At 47.1% G+C, this 16,898-nt stretch overlaps 1 protein-coding gene across 1 annotated transcript in view; it reads left to right on the top strand.

The window, feature by feature from the left end:
* The first annotated feature begins 11,696 nt into the window (after nt 1–11,696).
* Nucleotides 11,697–16,898, top strand: part of LOC134024674 (tyrosine-protein phosphatase non-receptor type 14-like) — a 32,258-nt gene continuing 27,056 nt past the window's right edge. Inside the window, exon 1 of the mRNA XM_062467273.1 lies at nt 11,697–12,305. The gene's annotated coding sequence lies outside the window, so the exon portion shown is untranslated. The remainder of the gene's footprint in view (nt 12,306–16,898) is intronic.

The raw sequence follows: 16,898 nt of genomic DNA, 5'->3' as shown, positions 1-16,898 counted from the left end.
AAGTCTCTCCTCACGAGCGTCAAATGTAAGTGCTTATGAAAGCCTGTGACTTTTAGGCCGTTCCGCTTACATCTTGTACAAGGGGAGTGTAAAAGCGGTTAGGGGATTAACGGTTCAGAGGCTCATGAGCTCAAGTTCTCTCAAGAGATTACAACCCCCCCCCCCCCCCCCCCCAAAAAAAAGACATTTTGTTAAATGAGTGTCTTGTCCTGTGTCCTCTGCCTAATTGGAACAGCATCGTTCCCCTAACCAGTCAATATCGCTGTGCTGTCGGCCGCAGAGGTGCAGGATCTGCTGGGTCTGGACCCTGGGAGAGGGGGGTTACTGCTGTTTACCACTGGTTTGCATCACGCGGTCAATCTGAGGCGCATGGCAGCACATGGAACAATAGCGAGGGCTCGGGGGGTTCTGCTGACTGGCCTACTGCTGGCTGGTTGGAGTCCCCCTGATGGAATACGAAACGTGGGGAACCCCGAGGGACGGCTCTGCTGATGCAGTGAGGAGAGGGGAGAGAGAGAGAGAGACAGAGGGAGGGAGGGGGAGGAGGGAGAGGGGTGGATGGATGGAGAGATAGAGAGAGACAAGGAAAGACAGAGGGGAAAGAGAGAGAGAGTGAGAGAGAGAAAGAGAGAGAGGCAGAAGGGTATGGAGGACAGGTTCCAGTAATGTCCAATCCATTTGAATATTCTCCAGCTCTTCCCATGTGCCTTCCCAATTGATTCATTTTGTCAGTCATCTTCATTTGTGACCTCACCTGTCAGTCATCCCGTCACCGTCTCCATGGAGACTCATCTCTACATTGCCTCCCCCATTCAGTTGATTTGATTGTACTTCAGATCGTATTTCATTCAGGTAAAACATCTGTGCATGGCTTCATATTATTTAGATCCTAGAATCCTTAAATGCTCGTGGACCATCAATATCTTGGAATGTAATCTGGTTGGTGGTTTAAGTCAGGGGAATTTGACCACAGTTTCTAATTGTCTATTGTCACTTATCAGCTTTTTATTGTGCCTCTTTTCAAAAAGACTCTCAAAAAAAGCTAGGGGGAAAGTGAGAACATTATTATAGCATGAACATCATGTAATCATTGTTTCTAATTAGTTTTCTACCGATGTGCAATGAAAACTGGAAAGTGTTTGCAGTCTGTGATTACAAAGCAATGTCATCATGGCAGATGGTTTTCTCAAATCAACCACCAAACCAAATATATTATTTGAATATGTGCTGGATACTTGAAAATCTCTGCATGAACATCTCTCACTTGCAGCCAGTGGAATATGTACGTGCCTTCTGTATCGGTGCTGGCGATACCGTGATGGAAAATATAATTGCCTTTGCTGTGTGGACTGGATAGGTGTCTTAGTGTGGAATTATTGGCTGCATATCCTGTACGCACGCGCACACACACACACACACACACACACACACACACACAGAAGAAACCTTTGCCAACTAAATATACATCCACTTTGTACACTTCTCTCAGCCTTTCTCTCTCTTGCGCTTTCTGTTCCATTAATTACTGTGGGACCAAACCCCATCCACAGGGAAAACAGGAAGTGACTGATAAAAGAGTCGTAACCCTCTATGGGAGTTTAGGGAATATATTCCAATATAAAACTCACGTCCTCTCCATTGCCTTTGTTTGCGTTTCATCGATTGCGATGACATGCCTATCAACATATTTGAAACACGCCTGGGTTTCTTACTGCACTGTCCTTTCGTTCAGATCAATAAGTACTTGAGGGAGAGCTTAGGAAAGGAGGGAGGTAGCTGTGCGAAATGGAATTGATCCAGGGTCGGGGGTTTCCCAGAGTGACTGCTGGAGAACGATAAGAATCGCTCTGTGGATCACTGGTCGACCATAAGGCAGACAATGTCTTTGACTGCGGAATTTGGACGGTAGAATGCTGAGGCTGTACCTTATTGATTTCTACAGACCGCCCACTCCACCACTGAAGCGCACGCCTTGTGTGTGTGTGTGTGTGTGTGCATAGCCTTGGCCTGCTTTCTGCAGATTAAGTATCAAAGCTCACAGAATGTCACAGAGATTGATTGCTGATAGTCTGGCATCACCAGATGTCTTCTTTGCGACCACTTGAGTTGAGGACTGAAGGACCTCGTCTTCCCCCACACCCGTTCACTCCACCAGCACATCAAATCAGCAGCCCAGCTGTCGACAGGGTTACTGCACTCAACACAAGAGCTCTCCTGATAGCACTGGACTATACCTCAAACAGACCTGGTCTGACTGTAAGATGACCGTAAACATGTTTACATTATACTGTGTATACACCTGGATATATATGTGGATTGTGCAGTTCAAATGGAACACAAACTTCCACTCTCTGCCTGCAGACACCTCGGCCTGTTCTTTCCTGCTCCAAGCGACACCAGGGAGTCTTGGCCTCCTACTGTACCCCAGCTCAGAAGGCCCTCAGCGGGGACGTCCTGGACCAACACCCCGGGGTGTTCCACCGAGCCAGCCAACAACCTTTCACCCCCAGGACCCACAGGAAGAAGAGGGACTCCTTCCTGTCTCATTATCGCTACTACAGCCCTCCAAAGACCCAGAGGAAGAACACTGAGAGGTCATGCCAATGCTAATGCTAATGAATAAATCCCACTGGTTAAACTTTGTCAGTAAGGTGCAAGGTCAAAACGACATTTTTGTGGAAGTGTTAAAGGTTGAGTCTACTGATCAAATAATTTAGGTAAGACTGTGGCACCTCATTAAAACAATGGGTTTATTTGCAGTGAATATGGACCATGAATCATTTTTTGGTCATAAAAACGTTTCAAGTACCTCAATTTAATCGTCTTAGTTCCAAGTAACAATTCCCTGCAAGTGTTCATGTAATATGTTCAATAAATAACACTGACAGTATTTAAGTATTCAAATACTTAAAGGCAACCAAGCGTACCAATCACAGAGGGGAAAGATACTGAGCTGTTACAAGAGCACACACACATGCGTGCACACAGACACACACACACACACATCATTATCTTAATGCAAATGCCTTTGCAAATGCTAGTGGGCTGTTTTCAAGGACAGGGAGGACTGTGTAGGAAGATGGAGCCTGGCTGATTAGGACTAAAAACTTCTAAACTGCAGAAGGGATTAGGAAATCAACACTGACAATGTATATTACCATTGCAGTTGTTCATTTAGCAGACACTTTCACACCCCATAAATTATAAATGGCGCATGTAGTGTTAGGGCAACAAATAAAAAACAGTCTGTATTTTACAAGACATGTAACATTAACATAATCTCAATTACGATATGGAAATATTCCACAGATGAAACAAGCAACAACCCATATGATCATATCTCAAGTATTTTCTACAATTTTGCAGGTGTAGCCTATCATTGCAATACAGCAATAATATTTGTTATACAAGATGCACAACAAAGGTCCATTCTGCAGGTACTGCAAAAGGAAGTACAGATAGGTGTGAATGTCCCCGACACAGCAAAACACTCATGCAGATTCTGCTGGTGTTTTGGAACAGCTTCTGTTCTTCCATCTTCTGATGATGTTTTGGCGTTCTTCTGTTGACAGGCAGAATTGTCTCTCCTCCCAAAATAACGTGGAGGGTAGTCAAGGTAACCAGGTCAATCTAAATTCACCTCAATCGAGGTCCATCCGATGTGCTGTGGTAAATGTAACATGGTTTCAGTATTGTCCACCTCTGTTGATTTTCAGGAAAAACAGGAAACCCACAATAACATACAACTCTTTTTGCCATCTTCTACAGATTTCCACACTGTGGACCATGGAGCACCGTCCAACAGACTCAGTAACTGTCTGTTACGGCAGGTTATATTACTATTATGTTAATCAATAAACAGTTACGTAAGACACGTCAGATACTGCACACTACACATGTTCTAAAACGTTTTATGTCAAGAGCACACAATGTACACAATCTATTAGATTTGAATGCATGTCAAGAAAGTGTCTGATTACAATGAATTGTATCAGTGAACATGATGCCGGAAATATATACATATATCTCCCGCATAATGATTGACTGCTCTTTATGTTACCTAGGGAAGAAGAAGGGAATGATGAGGAGATGAGATCCCTCCAGTTCCTGGAAGACGTGACTAAGGACATTTTGCAACATGGATTTTACTCCGACAGGTGGGACAGATTAAGGTTATCGTTTGTAATCGAGCATCCATTCTCAAGGATTTCTACGCAGCGGCAAATACACTTCAACATTGCAGAACTGGTGAGTTCTAGTCAGAACTCAGATTCCTGAGTCTCACAGAATGTTTGTGCTCCTGTTCTTTCAGTGTTCTAGAATCTGTCCTCAGTTGGCATATGTCTAGGAAACACGATCTTAGCAAGGTACGTAAACCAAACACGTACCACATTGTGTGTGTGTCTGCGCCTCCACGTGTGGGTCCAGAGCAGGGTAGGTCAGCCCCACATCATGCCTTGTAAGTTGTGTGTTGACAAGACTGCTTTGTGTCTGAAATCACAAGCCTTCTGAGGCCTCCTAAACAGCTGGGATGAACACAGCTCAGCCCTCTGTACAGTGGGAATAGCTCAACATCTGTGGACCTCCGTTTGAGCAGCTCACAGTCAAACACGGAGGGGATTGAAGACAGGTAGCCAATACGAAATACCTCGCTTATTATTATTCAAAACAAACTGACGGACCAGCCTGTGTGTATGTGTGTGTGCCCGAGATAGAGAGAGCCAAACAGACCGAGACACAGAGAGAACCGCAAGAGAGAAAAAGAGCCAGTGTGTGTGTGTGTCTGTGAGCGCGTGAGCGCGTGTGTGCTCACCTGCTCACCGTACGTGTGTTCTCATGGACGGTCTGTTCACCTGTGTGCGGACAGCTCGACACACGCACACGCGCACACCGTTCCTTTTTAGCGAGCACAGTCTATCCACCGGTCATTCTTTCCACGTCGGGGTGCGGTACATTTATTCATTTTCATTTGTACCCCTCCCGGTTACCGTTGACTCTATGCATCGCAGCTCGACCCGGACATGCCCTTCTCCTGTGACCCGCCCGACGTGACAGAAACAGTGAGACCCCTGTTCAAACGACGAGGACAAATGGAAGAGCTATCTCACCAGACAGGCTGTTTGGTAGAGCGAACACTCTTGACCCGGATTGACCCCGTTATGCTTGTGTTTCATCCGTGAATAAGTCGCATTTTTCATGCCTCTCCTTCCTGTCTCTCCGAGTGCATGTGTGTGTGTGTGTGTGTGTGTGTAGGAGTGGGGGGACGGAGGTGGGGGCCATTCTATCTCTCCTCCATAATCATACCGGAGAGGTAGAGAGGGAAAGAACAGGGAGGCTCAGAGAAAGATGAACGAATCACCGGTGAGGGATTATAAAGTATGTCCTGACATGGAAAAACACAGGCTGTCCTCACGACATTGTCAGCAGGAAGGAGGGAAAAAGAGAAGGAACACAGTCATCAAATATTCATTCATCAACTTATGCCTGGCCGACATGAACGTATGGACTGAAATATAAACAGCTTCATCGCTGGCCTACTTTATGAGGTGGAGAGTTGATTTTCAAAAGCTTGTCGTTGAATGGGAAACTGCATCCATTGTGACAAAACTCAGGGGACCATTGGTTATTGGAATTTTTCAGTACTTGTTTTTCCATGACAAGTTCCATGTGTTTAATGATGTATGCGACCCAGGCCTTCCACTCCCTTATTGACTCGAGTTTTTAATTAAGTTGCAAAAAAGCAGCAGTAAAAAATGTTTAAAGGCCAGTTACAGTTGTATTGATTAGTTCCCCGGTTATGTTATTGAGATTGTCCATGTATTTGTGACCCAGGTCAGGATAGGGTGTGAGTTCCTGCTTCAGGTCATGTTGTTGTGTGTGTACAGTGTGTGCGTGTTTGTGTGTGTGCGGAGTGGTAGTGGGGGGGGATTGTGACACAGGTGGTTAAATTGTTGCCCACGATGCAGTTTAGCTAGAGATGTGTTCTGGAGCATAGAATATCTTTATCCAATTTTAGAGCAGGATTTATATGTCTATGCTTGTGTAACCTTTGGGTCATTGTGACCCTTCAGTCATTGTGACCCACCGTCGTGTTGCGACAACTTTACCTAATTCAAAAATAAAGTGAAGCATTTTCTTTTAACCGTTGCGCTGTCTCAGACCCCCCACAGTGCGAAGGTCAAAAGAAAATGCTTCACTTTATGTTTGTATTAGGTAAAGTTGTCGCAACAAGACGATGGGTCACAATGACCCGAAGGTTCACAAGGGTTAAGGTGTGTGTGTGTTTGTGTGTGTGCAGACAACCAGCTGTACCTCACGACCAAGGAAACAACATACTGAAGCCATAACTAAGTGCTCGATGAGACCAATGTAAGAAGTGATAAGCCGAGACATGAAAACAATTGAGAAAAAGCAGACTTGCTATTTTACATGTGAAACGCACAAGTTAAACATAAATATATACTCACCAACGAAACAACGTTTTGCTTTGCAAACCCATCTGGGCACACTGAGATAAAACCCAGTTCAGTTATTCTGATTCCTTTATTTGAATCCCATCCTATTACAGTCAGTGTTGATAGGCTGGGTCTTAAATTCACCTTTCTCCAACCCATTTCATATTCTGCTTTAAATCCTCCCAGAGTAGCCAAACACTGGCACCTATTATGCTCCAGAGAGATGTCCAATGAGTGCATACCGTTATAAATATTCATATTCCATATCTCACCCTCTTTAACCCCTCCAGCTATTTCTGGCTGTGGCCTCTGATGTGCTCCCCGTAGAGGCAGAGATCACGTTGTCATAGTGACACTCTGGTCTGTACGGACAGTTTCTTGATCCTTCATCAAAACTGTCCACATGTCCAGAGTGAGAGGTTTAACATGAGTGCTTTCCTGCACCGTGTGCCACCCACTCACCCCCTCAGCCCCCCCCACCCCCTCAGCCCCCCCCACCCCCTCACCCCCTCAGCCCCCCCACCCCCTCAGCCCCCCCCACCCCCTCAGCCCCTCAGCCCCCCCCACCCCCTCAGCCCCCCCCACCCCCAACACACACGCTGCACCCACCGTGACTCCAGTGAGAGTGGCAATCTCACAGGTGTGAAAAGCTATTTTCCCTCTGTGAAGTTGAGGGGTCTGATGGTCGTCCCTGCGTGGATGCAGTGTGTTCTCCTGGACCCCACAGCGGGGGCCTGGGGTGTGTGTGTGTGTTTGGGAGAGGGAGTGGGGGAAACGGAGGATGGGGAGAACAGGGGGAGGGGGGAGGACTTGGGGAGGTGCTGTTTACTGACACTGCAGGATCCAACGAATGGGAGTCTAATTGAACCTCTGATGGCGTAGACCTTGCAGGGGCCTTATCTTGACACGCACGCGCTCCATCATGGCCACACCGTGACATGTCATGCTGAAACACAAATAGACATGTGCAGGGTACACACTTTAGAAACTACACACGTCACACACACACGCACGCACAGCCAGACATCAAGATGAACCTGCAGTAATAGACCCAGGGGATGGGTGACCTTTTCTTATCCTTTCATCTTACCTTCTAGGTGCCCCTACCCCCCCCTACCCCCTCCAACACCACCCAGGGGCTTGTCTGCCCGGGCCTGCTGACAGTGCTATGGAGCACTGAAATAAGACCCTACACACACAAACACACACGGGTTGCACACACACACACACACACAGACACCCCCACGGCTCACGCGGGCACACACACACACATATCTAACACCCCTTCATACCCATTCAAACAATGGGGCTCTGACAGTTCGCTGATCGTCTCCTCCGTCCTCCAATCTACGAAACGTTTCTAAAAAAGGAGCAAATCCTCCTTCTCCAGCCATCCCAGAGCTCCCGGTTTGCTCCCCCTCATCTGCCATGATGCTAGTTTGTTGTTTGTGCCCCGCGGCGTTTACTAAGTGGCAGAGACCCAGGGTAGGCAGACAGTCTCGCTAGCCTCTTACGCTGTGCAGGGAGTGGCAGAGGTCGGGTGGTGTGTGTGCAGGGTGGCGGGGGGGAGGGGGGTTAGTCTCTTGTCGCACAGGACAACTCAGTCCACCCCAGAGCATCTTAACCCTTGTGCTGCCTTCGGGTCACATTGCTTCACTTTATTTTGGTATGAGGTAAAGTTGTTGCAACACGTGGGGGGGGTGGGGGGGTCTCAATGACTGATGGGTCACAATGACAAGAAGATAACACAAGGGTTAATCTGGCACAGTGGCACAAACATGGCCAGATGTTCTTTCGTTCTTCATTTGTAGATCGTTATTATTTTGAAAAACTATCGTGCATGTGTTGTGTCTGTTATTACGTCATAACCCTGAAATAAGAACTTTCTGTTCTTCACCATAATTTTTCACACAGGTTGGGCCAACAATTTAGTAAATTGAGTGAGAATAATTGAGGAAAACTGGTTTATCTAGAACAATTTACTTCTGAATTGGAGACAATGACGTGATGATTCATGGATGCACATCATTAACTTACTGGTGCAATTTTTGTCTTTGAACCTTTGAAATGACGTACAATTAAGATGCATACAGATTACTCAGTTTTTCTGATTTACAACAGTGACATTCTCTATATCTCCCACTGCTACAAAGTATACTGTATATTTATATATTAGCTCACAACATCAGAAAGCATTCCCTATGTAATGTGACCTACATACAAGACCATTATAGTAGTCAAGCACACACAAACCTACCGTCTGACATGCTTTACCGCTGATCCTAGGCAGGTGGGCTCAAACGCAGGACTCGAGACAGAGATCAAATTCAAGGCTTTTACTAGCGAGGGTAAGGTACACAGAAAGGCAGTCAGAAGAACAAGCAAACCTACAAAGACAAACAGGCAAAGAAGAACAGAAGCACATGGGCTACATCGACAGGGAAAACTGATCAAGCCCAGGGAAGACAAACACACAGGCAGGCTAGGAGACTCTGAAACGAGAGATGAGATGAGTACACCAAAATACGCCAGGAAATGAAAATAAGACACGACAACGAAAACAGAACCTAGCGAGCAGGGGCAGGATGCCACACACACCCACAAACGCAGCCGCCCACCCAAGACATCGACACGCTCTCCAAGGCACTCAACTACACTTCCCCACACATCCTCGCGACTTCCTCCGTCCTGCTGAAGGTCAATCAGTCGTTTAAGTCTCCTCCAGAGCCTCGTCCACGTCATCATCTCAATCAGGGATCAGACCAAACTCAGCTGCAGAAGCTGGGCCGCTTTTTACCCCTCACCAGCAACTGCCCCTTGGTACCAGGCCCCTGCCCCACAAATCCAGACACATGGCCCATCGTTTTTTTCTAATCTATGCAGGTATCCGGTCCCTTCCGAGTGTTTAAGAGACAAGCGACGAACGTCATTTGTGCCACCTCAGTGGAAGCCCCTCTCGTACTCTTGAGTCCCCAACTCCTGTCAGCCTGTCAGTCGTGTCACAGTGGAGTGGCAGTTCGCGACAGCAGCCCTCGCTACTGTGTGGTGACATTTCAGCCTAACCTGACATGATGCAAAGATCACTGAGGCTTTCACAGAGCAGGAACCTGTCATTAAAAAATGATGCCGAGGGAACCAGGTACAAGAAGTGAATTGATAGTGTGCTTTGAAGGACCCAAGGTGTATATTGAGGTCTCAAAGTGCGGTCTGTACATGAACTGAATGGTTACCTGGTAGCTTATAGACACTGTCAGTGAAGGCTGGTTTCTGGGACATGCTGCTATATACAGTTTAAGGTTTTTCCTGATCAGTTGAGGCCTTTTGGGTTCCCCGTTTTAGATACTTCCAAAAGTCATGATTAGGCCTGCATCACACAAAGGTCTCCCAAGACCTGCTGAGGGGCCCTATGAGACTGTGTTTAGAGGACACCTCAGGTAGAACCGGAACCCAGTGACCACCACCAGAAGGATCTCCAGCCAATCAATTAAACGCTCATCGCTCGTTAGCTTAGCTTAGCTTGTTTTCCTCCACTTCACCTTGTGGCTATGTGGTAACGTGATTAGCAATTAGCGGTTAATATGAGATGAGAGTACTCTAGTCACCGTAGTGGTCTGGCAGGATGACTCCCACCTCCCCTTTCCCCTGTTTTTATCGAATTAACAAGGAGAACACGCAGCGCTTGAGGCTAACTGGTTCATTTAGCATCTCTGATTGCATGAGCTTGTTTATTAGTGGTGAGTAACTGTGTTATGCTAGCAGCGCTCGGTAGATGCTGCTGTTGCCGTGTGAGCCAAGGGACCTTCCTGTGATCTCTGATGTTGATCAGATCTGTCCATGTTGTTTCAAGAGGGAGCCCGAGAGAAAAAAATGTGCTTTCCATGCTTTGGATTTATTTGTATTCGATAACTTGAAGGACTCTGTATAACCCTCCCTGTTGCCTTACGCTGCCTCCAGCAAGTGAAAGGTATCTCTCCGTGTGTGTGTGTGCTTCTGTTTGCTCTTTGAAAAAGAGGGATCAGACATAAACTAACTAAACTTTATTGATTTGTGTTATATGGGGCTAAACATGTCAAACATCAAAACACTATTTTATTTTTTTAATTCTTAATTTGAAAGGATATCTGTGCCATTGTTTGATCATGACTGGAGCTCTACATGTCTCATTACCCTCATGATATCCTGTACTTCTTTAAAACAGAGAAGGGTGCACATTGAGAAGAGTACCTTTTAGCCTTGTGTGCCTTTTAGAACCTACAAAATACTGAATTACTAAATGACACAAATTCAGTTGCTAAAAGGAGTGCTAGCCTGGAGTAAGCAGCATGACTTCAATTACAAACTGAATAGGATCTTCTTTGTGGTTAAAGGTCAGATCACACCATCTATACATTTCTTTCAGCAAACATCTGATGTACTCATTTTTATCTTTCAGGCAAAGATGGTGAAGCTCGCTAAAGATTTCAGATCTTACCTGGACTCCTGATTCACCTGAGCTGGAGGCCACATCGTTGCTGACTAGAACAGTCATCCGCAGGTTCTCCACTGTTGAACATGTTTCTATATGGATATGTATGTGAGAAAATATTGTTATTAAAGTGTAGTAAAATAAAAAAATGTTGATCATTTACATATTAAATTCTAAAGGCTGATTATTCGGGAACGTTGCCTTTAATTGTGTTCCACTGCCCCCTGTTGGTAAATGTTGAGAAAGTGCAGCGTCACCAACTGCACGCAAACACTCCGGCCCAGCCTTTCCATCTCACCACTCCCTCCAACACTCCTACAAATCTCCCTATCCTTGATCGTTTAGACGGCTGATGGAGAATTAACTTTTTAATGATTCCCTTCATTTTTTTTCTTCTTGTATATATTATCGGTTCTCTCCGACTGACTCTGGGGTACAGTGGCCACCAGAGGATGCAGTTTAATCACAAATGAAAACCAGAAACATGTATTTGAAACTTCTCTAGGCTACACAATCTCTACATTTCCAATCTCCAATTCCAATCGAACTCAAATCATGATTTATTCGTAAAATGTTTCCCTGGTAATAATGTGGAAATTGGCGACATACATAAATCGCTAACAGTTATGTACATGTCGAACAAGAGTGATCCAACATAGCCAACAAGAATCATTGCGAATTCAGCATGGGAAGGACAATCCGGCATCGTTACCTAATGTTGTTTTAAAAGCCAAATTCTCATCTGTATACTAATGGAGTGAGTTTGGACCATGGGGAGATTCGGAGGGGTTGAAGCATTTCTTGCACAGCCAAAAGCACATAAGGGACATAAATAACGTACGATACCCTTTGTTCGGAGTTTAGTCAACTCTCTCGCCTTTAAATCATTAAACGAGGAGCCGCACTTCTCCCCGTTAGCCTTGCATTCCTCGAATTCCTCCATTCTGATGTCAGAAGGGACGGGACCTACGTATCTGATTTGGACCTATGCGCTCCCCGGTGCCCCGGAGTCGAAGAGTCGACGTGTGTAAGCAAAGATAACCAGGGACTTGGTGAAAGTTGAAGGCATACTTTTAATTTTGGCACAAGGATCACTATACCTTTTTTTAATGTATGGCGCTGTATGAACTTCACTCGTAGAAAAGAAGAACCAAAAAAGTACAGGGTTACAACTTTGGACTTTCTTTCTCTTTTTGAACGTTTACGAGATTTGTGGAGTTTCTTTCTTTAACTTTTAGATTGAGTTAAGAGCGAGGTAATGGAAACTAAAGCTATTTCAAGGACTTATCTTTTTCCACGAGTTTGAGGGGCCCGTTCCACTCCGTCGAACTCAAAGAATTTCTTCATCCAAGACCAAATTATATCGGCATGTAGCAGACTCTACGGTGGGTGTCTGTCTTTTAGACTACTGTTTTGTCACCTTTTCCACAACTTGGAAGTAGTCAAAGGAACTGAAGTTGTATTACAGTAATATGCAAACGTTTACAGACCATGATACCATATCTGCCACGATTCCGTCTCGTAGTTGTATAACACTATATGAATTTTCACTGCACAACCGAAGTGAAGGGCCATATGCACTCGTTTGACTTGTCCACGTATGGGTGCCTTTTCTCATCAACCAAGTGGGAACATACCAGGGGGTCTCGTGGGCAGAGATGTCTGAGAACTTGCTCTTCGATGTTGTCTGGTTTCGTTTACTTCTTTTTGAAATGACATGCTTTGGTATTGGAAACGAAACAGCTCAGTCCACGGACTGTTTCGTCATTCGATGTTCAGTGATGGACTGTTTTTGTTATGCTAATTGGTTATTTACTACACTTGTTTTCTCACCTGGCTATCCATACACACACTTCCAGTGCATGCTGGCACTTGCATGGGAATGGCCTTCAATTATACAAAATCATGGCTGCTAGACAGAACCCTCCACACATCTTCGCATGAGAGAAAGAGATATGGAGAGAGCAAGAGACAGACATTATTGACAGTGTCTGTATGCAAGTGGGTTTGCACAGACACACGTGTGTGTGTGAGCTCACGTGTTTGAGTGTTCTGTGCAGGTGTGTGTTTACACATGTCCGACCACCGCCAGCCATCCTTTTTGTCTCCAAGTGCTCCTCAATGCTGGTGATGACATTAGCACATTGCTGGTAAATAGCAGATCCTCTCTCTCTCTCTCTCTCTCTCTCTCTCTCTCTCTCTCTCTCTCTCTCTCTCTCTCTCTCTCTCTCTCTCTCTCTCTCTCTCTCTCTCTCCCAATAGAGAGAGAGAGAGAGATCTGTTTGGACACGCACCCAGAATTACCACCACCGCCGTAAAACGGGGTGTACGTTAAAGTCAAATATAGCATGACTGAAGAAGGCGCGGGCCAAACACACGCACGCACGCACACACACACGTGCATGCGCACACATCTGGTTGCCTTTATAACCTCAATGGCGTGCTGTGTAAATGATATGGTGCTGAAGCAAGTAGCTCTGGAGCACACAGGAGCTCTCGAGGTTCCCGTAGAAGCCCCTGAGGAACTTCACGGGCAGAAGGTGCAGCTTGCTGACAAACCCCGTCCATGCCGGGAGCTTCCTACAAAGCTTCCCTGGCCGTTCCGTGGCACCCGCATTGCCGTGACAAATGCCGCCCCCCTCGCATTGGACGAGAAGCGAGACAGGTGAAGTCGATGGTTCCGTTCCGTCACGCTCTTCCTTCATAAACATTTCCCCACTGGTTATTAGTGACTCAGGGTCTTGAAAAAGTTTCCAAAGAAGGCATAGGGTTAGGCTGTGTATATTTGACTATATTCTACACGCATGACTAAGCCTTATTACTAAGTATGACTAGTCAATTTCAGACTGTAACCTCAGGTGAGCAAATACCAGGCGAATTGGTTGTCTAACACAGATGTCCTTCACACAAGCTCCTCTCAGACAACCGAGCTAACAGAGGTGGACACGTCTCAACCCGCCCAGGCTCATGTGCTCAGCCCCAGGCAGGCATTCAGCAGGTGACAACGCAGAGCTGTCAATCATTCCATATTTCCCGCCCCTCACGCCAGACCTCTTACCCCTCCCTCCCTCCCTCCCTCCCTCCCGCACACACACCCCATCCTTGCACTCAAGAAGTGTTTCCAAACACACTTTGTCACTTCGCACAGATACAAAACAACACATCAAAATGCCCATGGTGGGTTTGGCTTGCGTACAAGAGCGAGCAAGAGAGAGGGAGAGACTGTGTGATGTGGGTAAGGGGGGACGGGGTATGGAAAATTGAGCTGTATAATGATGTCTGCAAGGTATGAGCCGATATGTCTGTAGAATGATAGTCCTGTGGTGTTGTAGAGGCACACACACACACACACACAGGCAGCAACTGGACAAACATGATAAGGACTTGAGAGAAAGGGCGCTTCTTTGTTTTCCCCCTATCGACACAGACACACACACACGTTCTCCCCTACTTTCCCATCATCCGATTCCCTCTCTCCATGACATCACTTCCTGTGTCCCGTGCCACAGGATGGGTTCGGTGAAGCGTCTCTGTCGAGTGTCACGGCTGACACTGCTCTTTGATCCTCCTATCCCCCCCTTCCTACACCCCTCCTCCCCTCATCCTATCCTCCCTCCCTACACCCCTCCTCCCCTCCTCCTATTCCTCCTGTCCTCTCCATGTCAGGGTGACCAGATGACATGGTTCACAGACAGGCTCCAGGCTCGAACACTGAACAGTCCCATCCAGTCCACCTCACTCCTGGGCCACATCAAGACACCCACGCTCTCGTCAACGTCATCAAATACGTATCGTCTCGGTCTGTCTGAGTGGAGAGGTATAGCTCACCCGTGCCCTGTCAGTCCGCAGGTCTTTGTGACTCCCAAATGGCTCGACAACGGTGTGTTGTGCGGGTGGTGGGTGCGTTGAGGGCTTGTGTTGTGTTGGGTATTGGCCCTTAATGCTTACCCAACACTGTCTGAGGGGAGCTGAGTGTGAGGTAGGACTGGAAACCACGACAGCCAAGGCTAGTGAAGACATGTCGGAGAGACGGAGGGAGAGAAAGGGAGATAAAGAAACGAACGAAAGAAAAAGAACGAAAGAAAGAATGAAATGCCTCATGCCTGGCTACGTTTCACCCCTGTGTGAAAGCAGATCTGTGTGTCCCTGTGTTCTCACACACACACACACACACACAGACAGACAGACAGACAGACAGACAGAGAAAGAGAGGGGCAGAGGGAGAGTGAAGAGTGATGGAGATAGCAGATGGACTCGTAACAAGAACGCTGTCTGACTGGCCTGCAATCTGTTTGCAGCTGCTTGTGTGTGTGTGTGTGTGTGCGTGTCTGTGTGTGAACCACTCTGAGGTGACCATGTCCACATCTGTTTGAGGTGAGGAGGGCGTGAGGTTATTGTCCTCTCAGAGTAACATGACACCACTAATACTCAGCCTAAACAGCCCTCACTGTGTTTTCAGAATGTGTTCGCACTCTCAGTCTTGACACACAGACACACACACACACACACACACACACACACAGTTTCTAGTAGCAGACAGAAACCCACATGGCCAGGGTGTCAGGTGACTGAGGGGCACCCAGTAGTGTGTTGCAACGTCCAGTCAGGCGTCCGGCCCTGCCTGTGTGTGTGTGTGTGTGTGTGGGATGAGGAATGCAGAAAAGAACGAAAGAACACGCAGGAGAGCGACAGAGAGAGAGCCAGGTAGAGAGACGAGAGAGAGAGAGAGAGAGAGAGAGAGAGAGAGAGAGAGAGAGAGAGAGAGAGAGAGAGAGAGAGAGAGAGAGAGAGAGAGTGGCTCCCCCTAAACACCCAGAGTCTAATGGTTTTAGCAGTAGGTGACAGAGAGCTGTTTTGTTCCCTCCATTGTCCTGGGCTTGAATGGAGCAAACCAACCTGAGAAGCCCCACTGGCCGGACCCCGCAACCCACCACGTGCGTCTGAGCGGCGGCCTCGTCCTTCCAGGGGGCCCGGGGCTCAGGTCGGGACATCTGCCGCCTTGTTTCTCTGCTGTCAAAACAAGGTTCTCCGCGGCTTTTGCCGCCCACCGTGATATTGTTTGTGGCGTGTGTGTTTGCGTTCCCCTCTGAGTCGCTTCACAGCTACTGGGAAATTGGATGGGGGGGGACTCGAACGGTACGTTTTACTCGTCTTGTTTCGGAAGGCTTACAAGTTTGTCTTTCCGAGAGCGTGTTTTCGAACGTCGACGCCGTACTGTGGTGGAGGCTCTCACACGGGTTCACGGGCAGAGGGGGGAGGGGCGGGGGGGTTGCGCTGTGGGTGGGGTGAGTGTGCTTTTTGGTGTCTCACAGCCCTAAGATGTCTGTTGGAGAGAAAGAATGTGTGTGTGTGTTTTGAAGTAACACTGTTCGCTTGGACATCAACCATCACAGAAAGACTGGCTTTAAATTTGTCAACAAGCAGCTAAAACATTGTGGTTCACTTTCTCTGAATACCCTGTAATAGGGAAAGACACAGACACACACAGACACACACACACACCAAGATTTGTATGCGTAGGGGGGTGCCCTGGTCTGCCTGGTTTGGCTCAGTTTGCTCCACCAGAAAACAGAGCAGTATTGTGGAGCAGCCAGACCAGGACCAGGCCAGGGAGCCAATCCTCTCTGTTCATTTCCATCTGGAACATATAGCATCATTAGCCACGTTAGCCATGTTGTTCTGCACACACCGGCGTAAGGATACGGATATTGATGTTGGATCTGCAGTTGGATCAGGATGCGAGCCATGTTTGGTTTGTAACGTGACACACCGAGCGAGAATGTTGCGGTTGTGCAATATTACTAGGCGTTACGTACAGTATGAATGAGTTCAGAGTTATTATTTTTCTGAGACGGCGTGTTTATTTGGAAGTGGAGGGCGACCGTGTCAGGGCATGTTTGGGCTGGGTCAGTAGATCTCCACACCTGAATGGACAGAGATGTGACTGCATCAACAACGCCTCGAGGACACAAACATGG

This window comes from Osmerus eperlanus, chromosome 8 (assembly GCF_963692335.1).
Source record: "Osmerus eperlanus chromosome 8, fOsmEpe2.1, whole genome shotgun sequence".
NCBI lineage: Eukaryota > Metazoa > Chordata > Actinopteri > Osmeriformes > Osmeridae > Osmerus > Osmerus eperlanus.
This window is presented reverse-complemented; position numbering and strand designations above follow the sequence as displayed.